The following is a 16,097-nucleotide window of genomic DNA, read 5'->3' as shown; positions in this document are numbered from 1 at the left end:
CTGCAAGTTTTTAAGAAAATCACACCTAGCTACTAATTCTGACCACTGGTATGAACATTGGTACTGGCATTTGGTGGGAGCCTTTCTAACCACTTTTAAGTGTTTGATTAACCTTTTTGTGAACCAAAGAAGCCTGAAATTAAATGTAAATTTGATACTGGAATATGAGACAAACATCTTTCCAGAAGAAGCAATAATGGGATTTCCTCAGTGCTAAAATCCTCATTTTCTCATTTAATTATGTACTTCAAAATAACATACAAACTGCAATAAATCTGCTCCTTTTGGGAAAGCATCTAAAGGTTAAAACCTCTAACAGAGAAGTGTGGATACAAGTGATCTGTGTCAGTGAAGTGCATGGAGAGCATATCTCAGATCTCACTGCACATGCCGGGTTACCAGCTGAGCCCCAGGTGTGATGTTCAGGCACCACAGTCACCTCGCAGCAGGTTCTTTTCTCACAGCCTTGGTAGCAAGAGAAAACTCCATTAGTGACCTCAGGTTTGGAGCCCAGGCTGCAGGGGTAAATTCCCCAGTAAATGAGGTGTCAGTGAGGTGGGATGTGAGGCTGGGTGCCATGTGGATCCAGACAGTCTCGGCTGGAGCTGCAGCACACCCGGGTCAGGGTGAGCTCTGCTGCTGTAGGGATTGGCAGCATCTTCGGCTTTTCCCTTGGCAGAGGAGAATGCAGCTCAGCCTTGGCTTCCTCTGAGGGAACAATCATTGTCCCAATCCTGTTCTTCAGCTCCTTCCACAGGGAAAGCAGCAGCAAGCATCACCACACCTGAGGAAGGAGCTATCCCACTGACAGGAGCAGGAGAACGCTCTGCTTTGATGCACGCGGTAGCAGCAATGGGTGCTGCTGGCTCAGCACTGCCGGGGTGTCCCATGGCAGGGATTTGTGTGCCTGCACATTCCAGCCCTTCAGCAGGGCACTGCTGGCTCAGCAACATCCCTGAGCTGCAATATTTGCCTGCCCAATCCCACCATTAAATATGCTGCTTACAGCTGGTCTTTACAGATAATAATTACTGTCCTGCCCTACCTTCTAAGCCTCTACACCCTCCTACTGCCTTCTTCAGAGAAGGGATCACTGCAAGCCTATAAGGAGACTTGGCAGTTTTTATCACCAGCTTTTTTAAGAAAAGGAACTAAAGACTTTTGTTTGGACATAGTTATTAGTTATTCAAAAATGTTCAGATTTCCTGTATGATGTATATTTTGCAATATTTTATGCGCTGTCTTGTGTTCTCTATTAAAAGTGCATTGAAAGTTACCTGTTCCTCTATGTGTCATCCTTCCCTTACTCCTCTCAGTCCTGCTTCTCTGGCAGTTTAAAACCACCATATGGATGACACAGAAGTTTCAGCTGGCTAGAATGAGAAGAAATGAGCAATTTGGATTGCAGCAGATGCTGTAAGAAAATAGAAGATAGAAGGGAATAACTTTCCAGATGTTGCAAGAAATCAAAATATGGCTACTCTATTTTGCCTTAATCAGTAAGCACAGAGTCTGTCACAGCCAGCTGGACTCCTGAGAGTTGCCTCTCCTCCTAGTTCCAGACATCAAAATTATGATTTAAAAATATAATGACTCTATATAATGAATGGTCAGAATTTGAGGAGTATTTCTAGGTATGATTCTAGTTTCAATGAGAATTAGTTAGACATTTATCCAAGACCTGGATTTTTGGTTATCCCACATAGCTGTGCAGTCATTTTTCCCAATACAAGGCAGGGAATGAAATAGAAACAGAATCAAACAGATAAAAGTGAAAGAGGCAAGAACTCTCTGAATTACCTTAAGTTTGCATTGCTAAACAAAGTTGGGCATGGCCTCAGGACTGTGCTGTCTAGGTTGTCATCTCTGTAAGTCTTCATTTCACCCAAATACTTCTGTCCAAAGCATTGGCACACGAGGAGTCCTGCCCTGTAGAGCTCTCCATTGGGCCAGGTGAAATACACTCAAGCCACCCACAGAGGTGGCAGACAGACTGAGAAATAATTTGGACAGTGAGATAGTATGTGAAGAAAGAGAATTCTGTAGTAAGTACCAAATAGATTTACCAATTAAACATGGGTTAGGAAAAAGTAGAAAATCACTGGGATGCATTAAAAATGTTTTAATGATAGCTGTCTACAGGTAAAGTAATGCAAGGGCCCAGTGCATTTGCCCATGAATTAGTGCACAGTGCCTTTTGAGATGAGCTAAGGTGCCCGAGATGTCCTGCAAGGCTGCAGGCATGGCACAGGGGCTGTGCTGATCTGTGGCTTATTGGAATTGCAGCAGGAGAGTGGATGTCCTTCCTTATGACACTGGATGCCACATCTCACATGGAACCAAATGCCCTCATGTAGAGGTTCCCAAAGCAAATAAATACTCTTCTAATAGTTCTGCACAAAAATTTTAAGTGTTACATTTTTGTGATAAGAAATAGAAATAAAACATATACTTTTAATAAGAGAGGAATATTTCTCTTTGGAACACAGTAGCCTTTAATATATATATACACCTTATTCATGAGAGAGAAATGTGCGTAATGTAAATAGTGTAGGTTTAATGTGATGCTCAAAAGGATGTGTCTGTTGCTGAATATGCTTTTATACATATATCTAAAAAATCATTTATACATTTAAGTGTTTCTTAGATCCATATGTATTTACACCTAGAGATACACAGGTATATATATTTCTAAGGAATAAAAACAGTGCATAAATCTCGATGTACATCACTATCAAGCACAGACATACTGGTGTAAGAACAAATGGATGTACACTTCTACATAATAAAATATATATGGGGACACATCCATAGCTGCACACACATGTACATACAGCCTGTCTCTGTATGAAGTGAAAGGCAGTCATGAACATCACACTAAAGCTTTGCCAGTATATATTGTTATGGATCTGTCACCTTCCTAGTTTACAGAAGAGTGAGCAGTGGCAGGAATTTGAGTGTAAGCCTGCAGTACCAGCTTCCTCTTGACTCCAGCCTCGCTTTGTCTGTGAAGGCTGCTGGTAACAGTTAAGAGTTTGCTGGTGTGATAGGTGAGCTTCATCTGTCATGGCTAATGTCCTGAGACAGTTGTGCCTCCTTTTGTTTCCCTATTCCCTTGAGGACACGTTCTGGAGGCCTGGCAGTGTTTACCCTGCAATTTTTTTATTTATTTTTTTTTTTTCACAAAGTCAGTAATGATGTTTACCTTCCTTCCTCCCCCAGTGCTGTTTGCCAGCTTTGGTGTGGTGAGATGACTAAGTCAATATATATTAAGGAATACATAACAATGTTGTAATGAGAATTAGCGGCACTCTGAACAGGCAGAGACATTGGCTGCTATGTTTTGCATTGTTTAGTCTGGGGGTAATGAAGAGCTCACAGATGACCTGATTTCATTAAAGTAGGTCAGATTTGACTGAAACAGAGCTATGGCTCTCTCCTAGCAGTGCAGTGTCTTTCTCCCCCCGTAACTGCCTCAGCCACGCTGCCTGTCACCTCAGCATTTGAAATCTTCCAGGGAATTTACTGTAGGGTATTGTTAGCATCTTAGCCAAATATATACTAGAGAACTTAATTTCCACTACTCTCTGTGCTTTCTGCCAGAGGATGTGTGGTGGAAAGGATGACCATACTTCTGTCTTTACTACAGGAGAGGTGATCGTGTGGGAGAATGGCACACTTGATAAGATGGCATTTATGTACCATAGATATTTCTCAGTGGAATCCAGTCTGGAGAGCATACTTGTGAGTTTTACTGAGGCAACTGATTCAGATTAAACCTACATTTATGCACAGCTTTCATCTGATTTTCTATTTATTTGCACTGTTTCATACTCTGGGTTTAACACTGGAGTAGGTAATTGAGATTTGGCAATGTCCTAATAGAAAAACACCTTTAAAAACAATATATTTATTAGCCTTGTTGCTCACAAATAAGAATGTGTTACCAGATATGAGAGTTATTCACAACGCCTGATGGGGTGGATGTGAGATGCTGGAAGCAAATACAGAATTACGTATTGTCGTCCCACAGGATGTCTGCTAAGAGAGTTTCCTTTTGACATCAGTGGGAGTAAGGTGGGATCTATAGACCAGACCTAAACAAAGACATTCGGGAAGCTATTCAGACAGTGCTCAGCTTGAAAAAAAATCAGGCCCTTTTGGGTGGAAAAAATGATACAGTAAGATGTATAGAGCCTTTTACTGAAAGATTTTGAAAACACTGGCTTGATAAACATGCTCAGGTTTGCTGTTCAGCTTCTAAAACCACATGATCTTCTATCATGAAATACTGTTGTTATTTTTAATACAGCCTTTCTACAGTTATATGATTTCCAGAGAGACACAATATCCTATGTTTAACTACTTGTCCCTGTTTAAGACTTTTCATGTCATGACTTTCATGTCTTGACTGTCTAAGCTTTTTCATGTCAAAATGTCTCTGCAATGGTGTCAGCCAAAGTATATTGCCTTTCTTTTGCAACCATATTACATTTAAACAGAGGCCTGTGTAACAGGTGAAATTTGGGATCTCTGTTTCCCCAACTCCCTCCTCCTCCTCTCTTCTTTTTGCTGTTAATTGTTGTGATTGTGCCTCTCATGACTTCTATAGCAGGCGTTTTGTTCTCACGTTTGCTTTATTTCATTACAGTAAAATTTTTCATTCCTGAAATCTTTTTTCCCCTATTAGTCCTGAGACAAGTAAATTGATTGTGATGTTCAGAGGCAACTGGGGTGATCAAGCAATTCCCAGAGAAGTCTGTAATCAGATTACTTGAGTAAGTAATCTGAGGGACCCTGGGCTTTTGAAAATCTCAAATCTTCTGGCTACATTTTGGCTTTTTAATTTTTTTTCAAATTTGCTTTCCATTTACAAAGGGTATAGTAGCTTTATACAGCTTGCACCATTATAAGTAGAACCCACATGTATTCTAACATAGAAATGTCTTGTTTAACTTAGAAAAACAGGACCTTCTGGATCATCAAGGGCTGTCTTCTGCTCTTGCAAGCAACTGCACAACATTAGTTTGTTCATATCTATCTATCTATCTATCTGGTTCTGTTGCCAAACTGCTTCCATTTTCTGCACTGATCCAGTACACTCTATCAATAGAGGTCTGTTTGAACTGAAGTGCTTCCCAGAAACTAGTTTTATAAGGTAAAGGTATGTTTAAAATAGTCTATAAGATTTGATTGAAGAAAAAAAACAAGCCATGATTTCACAAAAAGAACAAGAAAAGCTGTGTTTTCCTGGGAGGTTTTGTTAAGTGAAGGATACATGTTCTTGTGGTCTTTCTATGGTGTGGAAGTCCTTGCTGCAATGCTTTGTCTGCCCTTCTGACAGATGTGCCAGTCTGTCTGTGCTGTAGGGGTGTGCCATTGCCAGCATTTTGTCAGGGAGAAGGTCACACAGGAAACACTGGAACTTGTGTCCTGTGAGCTGATGGGACGAAGAACCAGGCAACAGAAAATCAGCCTCACACCATCTAGAACAGCCTCTTCTGAGCAATGCTATCAGGCCTGCCCAGCTTGGGAGGTTCAGTAATGGCAGTGGTGATTTTTGGCCATTCTTTACCTCCTTAATCAAACTTTTGCAGCTTGTACTACCTAGGTAACAACTGTTGTTATTAACTACAGCTGTGGTGACAACTATATCAGTTATTTCATTTCTAGCTGAAAGATGCAAAAGATATGTGCTCACTGATTTTTCTCAAAGCAGATTAACTGGAAGGATCTTCATTTTCAGCTTCAGATTCATCTTTTATAAGCCTCAACAAAGGCATAATACTTTAGTTTGCCACTGCCTTCAAATCAAAGGAGGGGAGATCAAAACCTCTGTCTTGAAAAGATTATGCAACTCAATAGGACCTGATCTTGTTGTATTATTGCATCCATTACAGCAGCAGAGTTCAGGCAGGTGTTAGTTTCTCAATTAACCTGGGATTCAGGTATTCACATCTTGTCTGCCAATTACTCACATAATTACATGGCCCAGGACTGTAGAATAGAATCAGCCATAATGGTAGGCATGTGTGATTACTGAAAAAAGGAGGAATTCAGAGGATGTATGAGTAAAGCACAGCTTCAGTGATCATGGACAAAAGTGGTCTTTAGTGAAGAAAGCTTATTTACTGGGCTCTTGATGATCTCTTGAATGCAGGAACTGTGCCAACACTGTTTGTGTGACACGCAGATGCCTCACAGCTGTCTGTTGTTTTTGTATTCTTATTCAGTCAGTAGGTAAAGTGAGAACTTATTTATTTAGCATTTTCCGAGGAAGAAACTGAAAGGCATTCCAGAGAGCTAATGGCACAGCCATGTATGGCAAGAAATCAAAATATCAGACTCAAGTAAATGTTAAATCCAACTTTCACAGACCAGGATGTCAGCTGAAAAAGACAACTGCTGACATTTTGACCTGAAATATCCACTGACTTGGTCAATATGAATACCTTTTTTGTATGGGTCTGTCACTGTACTGTCAAAAATCAATCTACCATGGGCCTCCACATAAAGATCTTTTAAGGTTAAAGGCCAAAGGTCTTTCTGAGTTTTAAATGCCATGTATCTTTGTATTATTTAAAGCTATAATGTCAATGGAAATGTGAAATTATGGATGAATGTTGTGAAAAGTAACAAGTAACTTCATAGTCTAAAATTATATACACTTAATTATATATACTTAATGTCACTGAAGTTTAATGACAGCATCCTGGAGGAATCAATAGAAAGGCAAGCTGTTTCTTTCCATTCACCATATAGGTCCAGACTAGGGCAGCCTAAAATTCTTCCTAGCAAAATAGCAATTCATTTCAGTGGAACAAATTGTGAGGAAGGACACTGCTCAGCCCTGATGGCAAAATATGGGCCTTTATTTCATCAGGAAGCTGACATGAGTGTGATATAGAGCTAATATCATTTGACAGTGGTACAAGTCTACTTCTTATTCTAAGGGAGAACCTAGGCTATTATAGCCCTCTTTTGTCATGGGAAATTTTTGAAATGTGTGATATATTTTGTAGGTTTTTTTGGTTGTTTTTTTTTTTTAAATACATGAACTTCATTAAATGTAATGCCTACTCCTAAAATTCTTCAACATTTTCTTACTAAGCACAAATATTTAAACAGGGAAATTCCCAAAGGGCATACATATTCAAATATTTGAATTTTCACAGAAACCTTTTGCTCCTAGTAGAAGGCATAGTGTATGACTAACTACTTTACTATGGCTAAGACATCATTTTATGCCTTTCTATGTGTCTGTTTGTGTTTGTGTGTATATTTATTCACATGGGTAATCAAAAAAAATCATATGTTTTGTAAATGCTAAATTGAGAGAATTTTGTGATTTTCTAATACAGGAGTTAATATGTCTTTTACTGAAATTCTGCACTTTATGATACCAAGATAAAGCAATTTAAATGTATACCAGTTCTCTGGGAACTATAGTAGCAAAAGCTCAGGGACATTTGTCCCACAATGCAGCCTTTTCTCGACGTCATAGCCATACATCTTATATCAATCACAGAAATAATCTGTTTGACAGCTATGTGGTTTTGGCATTGTAATACATGAAAGTTCCAGATTAATACATGAACTCAGAGTTATTTGCTGTCATGAAAATAACAGTTTTTATGCAGTTTCAGTGCTATCTATATTCAGAGCTCAGGTTTAAGAAAAGCAATCAGTCCCCAAACCTACCTCTGGTGTTACATACTGTTTTAAATTACATGATTCTTTTCCAGATGACATGTAAGATTTTTTAACATAGGACCAAGACAGGAATTAGATGGTGACTGGAAAGCAGGCAGGGTTATTCCTATGCTGGGAAATATATTGCTAATTGAAGATTTAGCCCCCTCCCATCCAGTGGCACTGGTGTGAAGTACCAGTCTCATGAAGGTTTCTTCTTGCCTTTTATTTGTTGCTGTCCTTAATACCTATCATATTGCTGTCCATTGAAGGACATTTCAAGCTTCTCAGAGCTTTTGCAGACATTTGGCCAGGCTATCCCTTTTTTGTAGGGGAGGAGGTGTCAGACAAAGGAGAAGAAGAAACGGAGTGACAGAGTGAGTCATTTGACTCACATAGCACACATGGGTGAGCTGCATCTTGTTTTTGCATTCCCATGAACATAGTCTGGGATGTACAGGCAGGAACATCACCTGTAAGACATTGCAAATACACCCCTGAATTAATCAGGTTTGCAAAATTTCAGCTATGACAGTGTCCATTCTGGTTTGGGGTATGTGTTGAATGGATGATTTAACCCAGCTGTAGAGAATCCAAAGAAAACTATAGCATGATCAGAGAATGATCTAGGAAATGTCACACTTGGAGAGAGATAGAATCATAAACTGAGAAAAGACTAGAGGGACATATTTACCTGGTGTGTGACAGGACTGTGCAGAGAGGAAAGTAATGTGACAAATAGAAAGTATGGGGATAGTTTAGGTTAACCATTAAAACAATCCTTCTCTTGGAAATTCTCACAAAGCACTGGAATAAATTGCATGTTGAGGCTCTGGAGTTTCTGTAAGAAGAGGCCTATATAAGGAGGTTAGACAAACAGCTCCCAGAGATGAATTAGAGATGATCCTCTGGTGTAGGGAGATGGATCAAGCAATCTCTGGAGGGCTTTTTCAGCTCTATTCACTCTGATTTCATCTTTTGGCAGGTATAAATCTGCCATAGTGTAGCAGATTGTTATATCTGATAGCTTTTATAAGTGCCCAACCTTCAGGGTAAGCTTTGGGTGACCAGTTCACAGCTGTCAGCACTGCAAAAGCCATAACCATAACTGGCTCTAATTAGAGGCCTACGTGGCAATTTTAGCAGTTAGGACAACAACTTGGCTATAAAGGATGAATGATCCTTCTGCCCCAGTGGGTGTTTCTTCAAGCTCAGCGAAACTGGTAAGTTGGAGTGAGGGAGCTGACAGTGCAGCTATCCTTGATGGATCTTTTTTTCCCTGTGCTGTGCTGCAGAGGACGTGGGTCTCTGGGACTGTGCATTCAGCATCTTTGACAAGCACGGCTTTCATGCACAGAATAACCTACTTGTGCTTGGTGCTCTGTACTGAAAATCAGAGGGGTTTCAGTGGAGGGGATGAAGGCAGAGAGAGGAGAGATTTACGATAAGCAGGTAGTTGGCTGCTCTTTGCCAAAGGCATGTAAATAGAACAAAATTCTGACATCAGCACGTTTTCAAACTTAGGCACTGTTGTGAACTTTCCTTTTAGATGTATGTTTTTAGACAGGGCAGAAAGATGACCCAAGAATTCCTCTCGGCCTCATGCATAAATATTTGCATCATAGGTTTCAAGAGCAGAGAAAAAGCAGTGTTACATTGCCTCCTCCTCTCCCAAGTGTGTGTCTGTTTCTTTTGGTTTTCTACTACCCTGATGGCAAAAAATACAAAAATACACTTTTCAGCTGCGATGAGCGCTTCCGATTTATAATCCAGGCTAGTCTGTGTCTTTGCAAACTGCCAGAATTGTGAGGAATGCTGGTCTTCGCCAGATGCTCATATCAGGGGTCAGAAAAAGGCTGATCTTTGGAATTCTGTGTGCACTAAAGCCAGAAGGCATATGTGCTGTACCTGCCTGAGGGTCGCTTGAGATTGCAAGGCTGATATATTTCTGTCTGTCTTTTCAACCAACGTCTTTGTTTCTACCACACTGGAGCTGCATAAATTCACATTGGTTTCTTTGTTATATCTGTTTCATTTGAAATACACAGGAAGCCTTGTATGAAAGTGAGACATTCTGGAGCTTTGGCTCTGATACCTTCCCGATAAGAAAAACCCAAACAAATTCATGACAGAGCATTCAGGAGAGCTGGTGAGAGGACAGCAGTTAGAGGACACATCAGACTAAGCTGGTGTTGATGCAAATCAACCGCTTAAAGGCAAACCAAGGAGAACCCCCAAGACTCTGTAAACGTGGAAAGGGAAACAGTGCAATAGTGTGATTTATCTAAAATCACAGTGCATGTAATTTGATGAAATTAGGGGGAAAAATGAATGCTCCCCTAATTTCCACATGCATATCCGTCTCTTAAAAATCAGTAGGGTAACTAAAGTGGCATGTAAGCCCTGTGGCAACTGTCAGATAAATTACACAACAGTGAAGAAATCTCCTGAAAGTAATGCAATATCCAGCTAACTGCTTTTCCTCTTTCAGAAAAAGACCTTGAGCTGCTGCATTTGATTCTACTTCAAAAATGTTACAAAATTTCTCACTGAGAAGGCAGATCTGTGTTTTTGTGCATGAATAAGCCTTTTCTTTTCTAGACAGGGCGCAAATGGAGGCATAGTGAAAATTATTAAAGGGCACTAACAAGGGAATACCAGTCTTTAGGCTAATTTTTGGGTAACTATTTCTATTTATTTTTTCATTAAACAAAGTCTGCAGTTGCACAGATTGTTGTTATGAAGTCCCTAAAGCCCTATAAAGCATGGTAATGTGAGTAAGTTTTCAGAATTTAGTAAGTCTAGTTCTGGGATTTTACTATTACCTAATGTTTCCATTCTAAGGTATTATGAAAGCACTATAAATGGCACCTTTCATGAACCAGCCCTTCTGAGCCCAGCAGGCTGCTTCTGCAGTGTGCTGGTGGATCTTTCCTAAAACATGCGCAGACACACAGACACAGTCACAGACACACAGACACAGACCACAAACACTGGCACACAGGCGAAATCACACACAGGCACACAGACACAGTCACACAGACACAGGCACACACAGACACAGTTTTTTGGACTGTTGTAACAGACTCACAGTCGCAGGCACAGACACACAGACATGCACATAGACACAGAGACGGTCACAGTCACACGTACACAGAGTCAGACCCACAGACACACAGACACACAGACACACGCACACACACACAGGCACACACAGACACAGATATAAAGAAACACACACATAAACAAACAGACACACATACAGTCACACACAGACACAGACGCACACAGACACACAGACATAGACAGACACACACACACACAGAGTCACACACACAGACATACAGACAGACACACACAGACAGACACACACACACACACATAGACACAAAGTCACACACAGACACACACAGACAGACATACACACACACACACACACACACACACACAGTCATACACACAGACATACACAAAGACAGACAGACAGACAGACACACACACAGACACAGACATGCAGACACAAAGACACACGCAGACACACAGACACACACAGATACACACAGACACACAGACCCACATACAGACACACAGACACAGACATACACAGATACACACAGACACACAGACACAGAGCTACAGACACGCGCACATACAGACACACACACACACAAACAGTCATACCCACAGACAGACGCACACACCGACAGACACACACACACATATAAACAAACAGGCACACATACAGACAGACACACACACAGAGTCAGTCACAGACGCACAGACAGACACACAGGCATGCTGCGGCCGCTCCATTCCGAACGCTTTCACAGGAAAGCAGAGCTGTCCCACTGGCTGCCCCCATGTCTGATGGCATTCCTAACGCTGGGCATTGTTTGCAGAACGAAGCCATTGTCTCCCGATGCAGATCTGCTGAGCAAAGCACGGGGAATAAGCCCGGCTTTGGGCACTCTGAGCCTGGCCCCAGGGAAGGGCTTAGCGGGGAGTTTGTGTGAATGTCCCGATTCAGAGCTGAGCTCCAAAGAGGAAATGCCCACCATTATGGAAGGATTGCCGTTTATCTAAAGTTTGGAAAAACATCGTTTGTCCAGTTTCGCCATAAAGAAGATGGGTCATACTTAAACCAAGACAGTGCTAATGAAAAATTGCCTGAACAGGAAAAGGGAGACAATAATGTGTCTGCATCAGAAATCCTCTAACTCACCTACAATATCTTTCTAGTAAGCAATCAGCAGATGGTTTCAAACACAAAACTTTTCAAGTGAGTATAAAGACTCCAAAAGAGACAGGAAACATCTTTACATCCTATATGTTATCTGTACCTGGACAGTTTTGCTTTGACAATGATTAGGGAAAATCACATGATACTCAAATGAAAATGCCAGAAATCATGTAAAAATAACTTCAGAAAGTCACAGGAGCATTTTCTGTTTTTCTTATTTTACTGAACTCTTACTTAAAGTCAATAGGCGTTATTCAGCTTCCAGTGACTCAAAAAAAAAAAAAAAAAAAAGAAAAAAAAAGAAAAAAGTGCATTCAGAGTAGTGTAAAATGATTTATTAAATAATGAATTATTAAAAAATTATTATTCCTTTTTCTGTTTCTGAAGGTTCTGTGAATAGCATACTATTTAAAATTATTCATAAATTGTTTATTTTATATTTGCTTCCAGATTTATTCTTTCGAGTGTACTTAGATCCATAGAGCCATCCATTATGAAGTCACAGGCATCTTTGCAGTCATCTAGCCTGAAATATATATTTTCTGTTTGAAACTGAGTAGAAAATATTTTGAAAAACGCTTGGTCTTGATTGAAACCATTTGCTAGTTGTTTCATTGGCTAATTACTCTAATTGTTAAAAATATTTTTTTTTAATTTTTAGCGTTAGATTTTTTTAGCTTCAGCTTACAGCCTCTGTATTTTATGTCTTCAGTCTAAGAAATCGTAATCAGAGTTTTAATTGTGCCCTTATAAACTTTACCTTCCCTCTCAGACTGAGTTTCTGGAATCTTTTGGTGCAAGGAAAGTTCTTTTAGTGGTTCTTCTCTGAATCTCTTTGGTCCTTCAAAAACCGTTGAAACAATGACACAAGAACCAAACAAAGTACTACAGGAGAAGTTGCAGGAAGGTCAAATGCTGAGATAACACAAACTTTGAACACCTATTCAAGATACTTTATACATGGAATGATTGTATTATTCCTCCTAAAAAGATTGACAGGGGAGTTTTGATCAACATTACCATTCACACTTGACCAGGTTAAGATAAAATTTGCATGCAGTCCTCCAAGCTGTGTACCATGAGCCTGAGCTCCTCATGACTTATCACTATCACAATGACCACTTACAAAGTTTAAATCTGATTATTCTATAATAAAGATTTTTTAAATAAATAATTTGGTAAAATACAGTCAAGAACAATTCCATAGAAACGGTCTGATTTTATAAAAATATTTTGAGAGATGTGTGTTTTCTGTTTCTGATCCATGGGTATATGTTCTGTTAAATTTTAATGCGTCACACTCATTTAACATCATCTAATTAAATGTAAGATAATTTAAAGTCTAAAAGAGGAATCAGGGTTAATAAAATTTTCTTCATCAATAGGCCCATAATCCCCCAAAAATATAATCCTACTTTGGCAGAAATTATTTTTTGTAGTTTTCTAGATTGACATTGGTTGTATTTCCTTCATTTAGCTCTTTGCCTAATCCTATATCAGGTGGGACTCAATGCCTGTTTTCCTGAGTTCAATGTCAACCTGACAGTTTATCATGACAACAGTCTTGCTGTCCTTTTCAAATACTTGCATAGCATTTTATTCCCTTACATTCTATAGAAAAGCATCAAAAAAGATCTTAGATAGCCCTATTACTAGATGTGATTTGGAGAGGATTAAAATTCATACTGGTTTTGTAAACATTTCTTAAATTTCTGTGGAAGTGTTTTATTATCACTGATAAGAGATCTGCTTTTAAAGATTCTACCCAAATAAGATGAAAATATTTGTTAAAAATGTTCAAGTGTATTGATCTGTTTAAGTTGCTGCTGCTACCTTCACCTAGGAAGAAAAACAATCTGTTAGGCTTCTATTTCTTCTCATTGAATATCCCTAAAATAATCACTACTTACAAATATATACTGTATCATTCACCCTTTACTCTGATAAAGGCCTATTTCTCTGGGTTTGTGTTTTGCCTACAAGCACATGAGTACAGCAGGAAAAGGTGCAAAAAGACAGCAAAAGTGATCGATGATCTGGAACGTCTGGAAATGAAAAATTACTCAGTTGACTGGCACCCAGCCTTGTGAACAGATGAATGAGAGGGCACACACTGTGCAGGTCTACAAAATCGTGTAGGAGCTGGAGAAGGTTAACAAGGAACAATCATTCTGTATCTCTTTGGCCATAAAACCCAGGCAGTATCAAATAAAACTAATAACTGGCAACTTAAAACAGGGACAGGATCATTCATGTGGTGTATAATTAAGCTGGGAAACTTTGTGCTGTTGGACGCTTGCAATGCCCAAAGTTTACACGGATTAAAAAAAGCAATAAGTTCACTCGGAAGCAAATCCTTTCAGGGCTGTTGAGTGCGAGGGCATTCACACCAGCTCAGGAAGTCTTTGAGCCTCTGGGAGCTGGATGCGTATTCCAGGGCTGCATTGCCAGAGGCATGCCCTGTCCTGCTGGCCTTGCCGAAGAGCATCTGCTGCTCGTTGTTGTGCTGCGTTCCCTACCAGCCTTGGCTGACCCAGGGTGGCACAGCCCTCTGCCCCACAGCGGAACATGGCACCGGTGTTCCCTCTCGTGTGCAGCTGCTCTGCCGGGTCATATGCTGCTGCTCATGCTCCTTGAGTAGCTGGATATCTTTTTGTAAACAAAACAAAAACAACACAAAGGCGAATAAGCGCATGACAAGGAAAAACCGGCTAATCCACATGCACAAATACCTTCGCTGGGATGTGAACACGGGTATTGTTCCAACAGCTATCTCTGCAAAGATAGTGTGACCAAAAAGCTTAACTGCAAAAAAAGTAAGTGTGATCAAAGATGAGCTAAACAGCTGCCATAAGCTGAAGAAAGCCTCACAAACACCGCTTTTGTGCTCTTCTGCTGGCTCCAGGCCACAATAACTGCGCTGAAGTTGATGTGATTAATTCAGAACTACACCACTGTAGCATTAAGTTTTAATCCAGTACAAAAAACAGATGGGATGTTTCCTAGCTCCTGCCTTGCTGGATGTTTCTGATGCTCCTTTGTTGTATCAGCGCAGCAGTGTGAGCCCTGGGAGCAGCAGGGCAGGGACCGGGTGGTGCCCGGTGCCATTCCAGGTGTCAGCCCCAGATGCTGGCAATGACTGATGTGGGGCTGCCCTCTGACAGATGGGTACAAAGTTATCCTGCATGCAGGGAAGCAGTGGTGTTAGTCTGCTGCCAGCCTCCCCAGCTCTGCAGCCCGGCTGAGGCATATTTCAGGAGGTTGGATGCCTTGGGGACGATGAAGGTCATGTGAGGAAGCCTATTTCTCTCCACTGACTGCAGAGGAAGCCTCCGGTGATTAGGTTAGATATAGATATCAAATTTCTACATGGCAGTTTATCTCATTTTAATTCCCTGGAGGACTGTTCATCTCATCTTAAAATATGTACCTAAGAAAGGTCAGATGAATTGTCATGTGAAATGGCTATTTCTCTCTGCTGACTACTGAGGCAGTTTAAGGTCGATAGCTTAGACTGAGACATCCAACTTTTATATGGTTAAAACTGGAAATGAAGAATATCGCCCTTTTGTTTCATGTTGAGTGGATTAAATGCCGTGACACATACTCTCTTACTCAGTAATAAATGTAGTGTTGCATGTTTCACAAGTTGGCAAGACCTGCCCAAGTCTTCATTTGAAATTAGATTTCACTCAAGATAATGTCAGTGAGCAATTAAACTATTTTCAGGAAATTCTATATTGCCTTAGCATCTTTATAAGTTGCCATGAGAGCAAAGACAACCAAAGCTGGGACAAAAGAAACTATAAATACCAGATGTGTGTGTGTGTGTCACAGTGAGTAACTTCCAAAGGCAGGGCAGAGTCCAAAGCTGTCTGCAATGTATATAAAACGAGATTTCCCATGAATTTATGAGTTATCATGGAGCATAACGCAACATTAGGCTGTTTTCTTATCATAAGAGTTAATCAGCACTCTTTGAGGTGAAATACTGCTCTATACGAATAAAAATGTTTCCAGTTATTATGTCAATATGTACCTCCAATGGAATTACTTCAAACTGCTGTCATATTAACTTATAGATTAGCAAAAAGGATTTTACATGCCTTTTATTTTAAATAAAATTAATTATGATATTAAATTTCATATTTGATTTTAAGAAGGC

Source organism: Melospiza georgiana, chromosome 3 (genome assembly GCF_028018845.1).
Source record: "Melospiza georgiana isolate bMelGeo1 chromosome 3, bMelGeo1.pri, whole genome shotgun sequence".
Classification (NCBI taxonomy): Eukaryota; Metazoa; Chordata; class Aves; order Passeriformes; family Passerellidae; genus Melospiza; species Melospiza georgiana.
The sequence above is the reverse complement of the archived record's forward strand: the minus strand, read 5'-3'. Positions refer to the sequence as shown.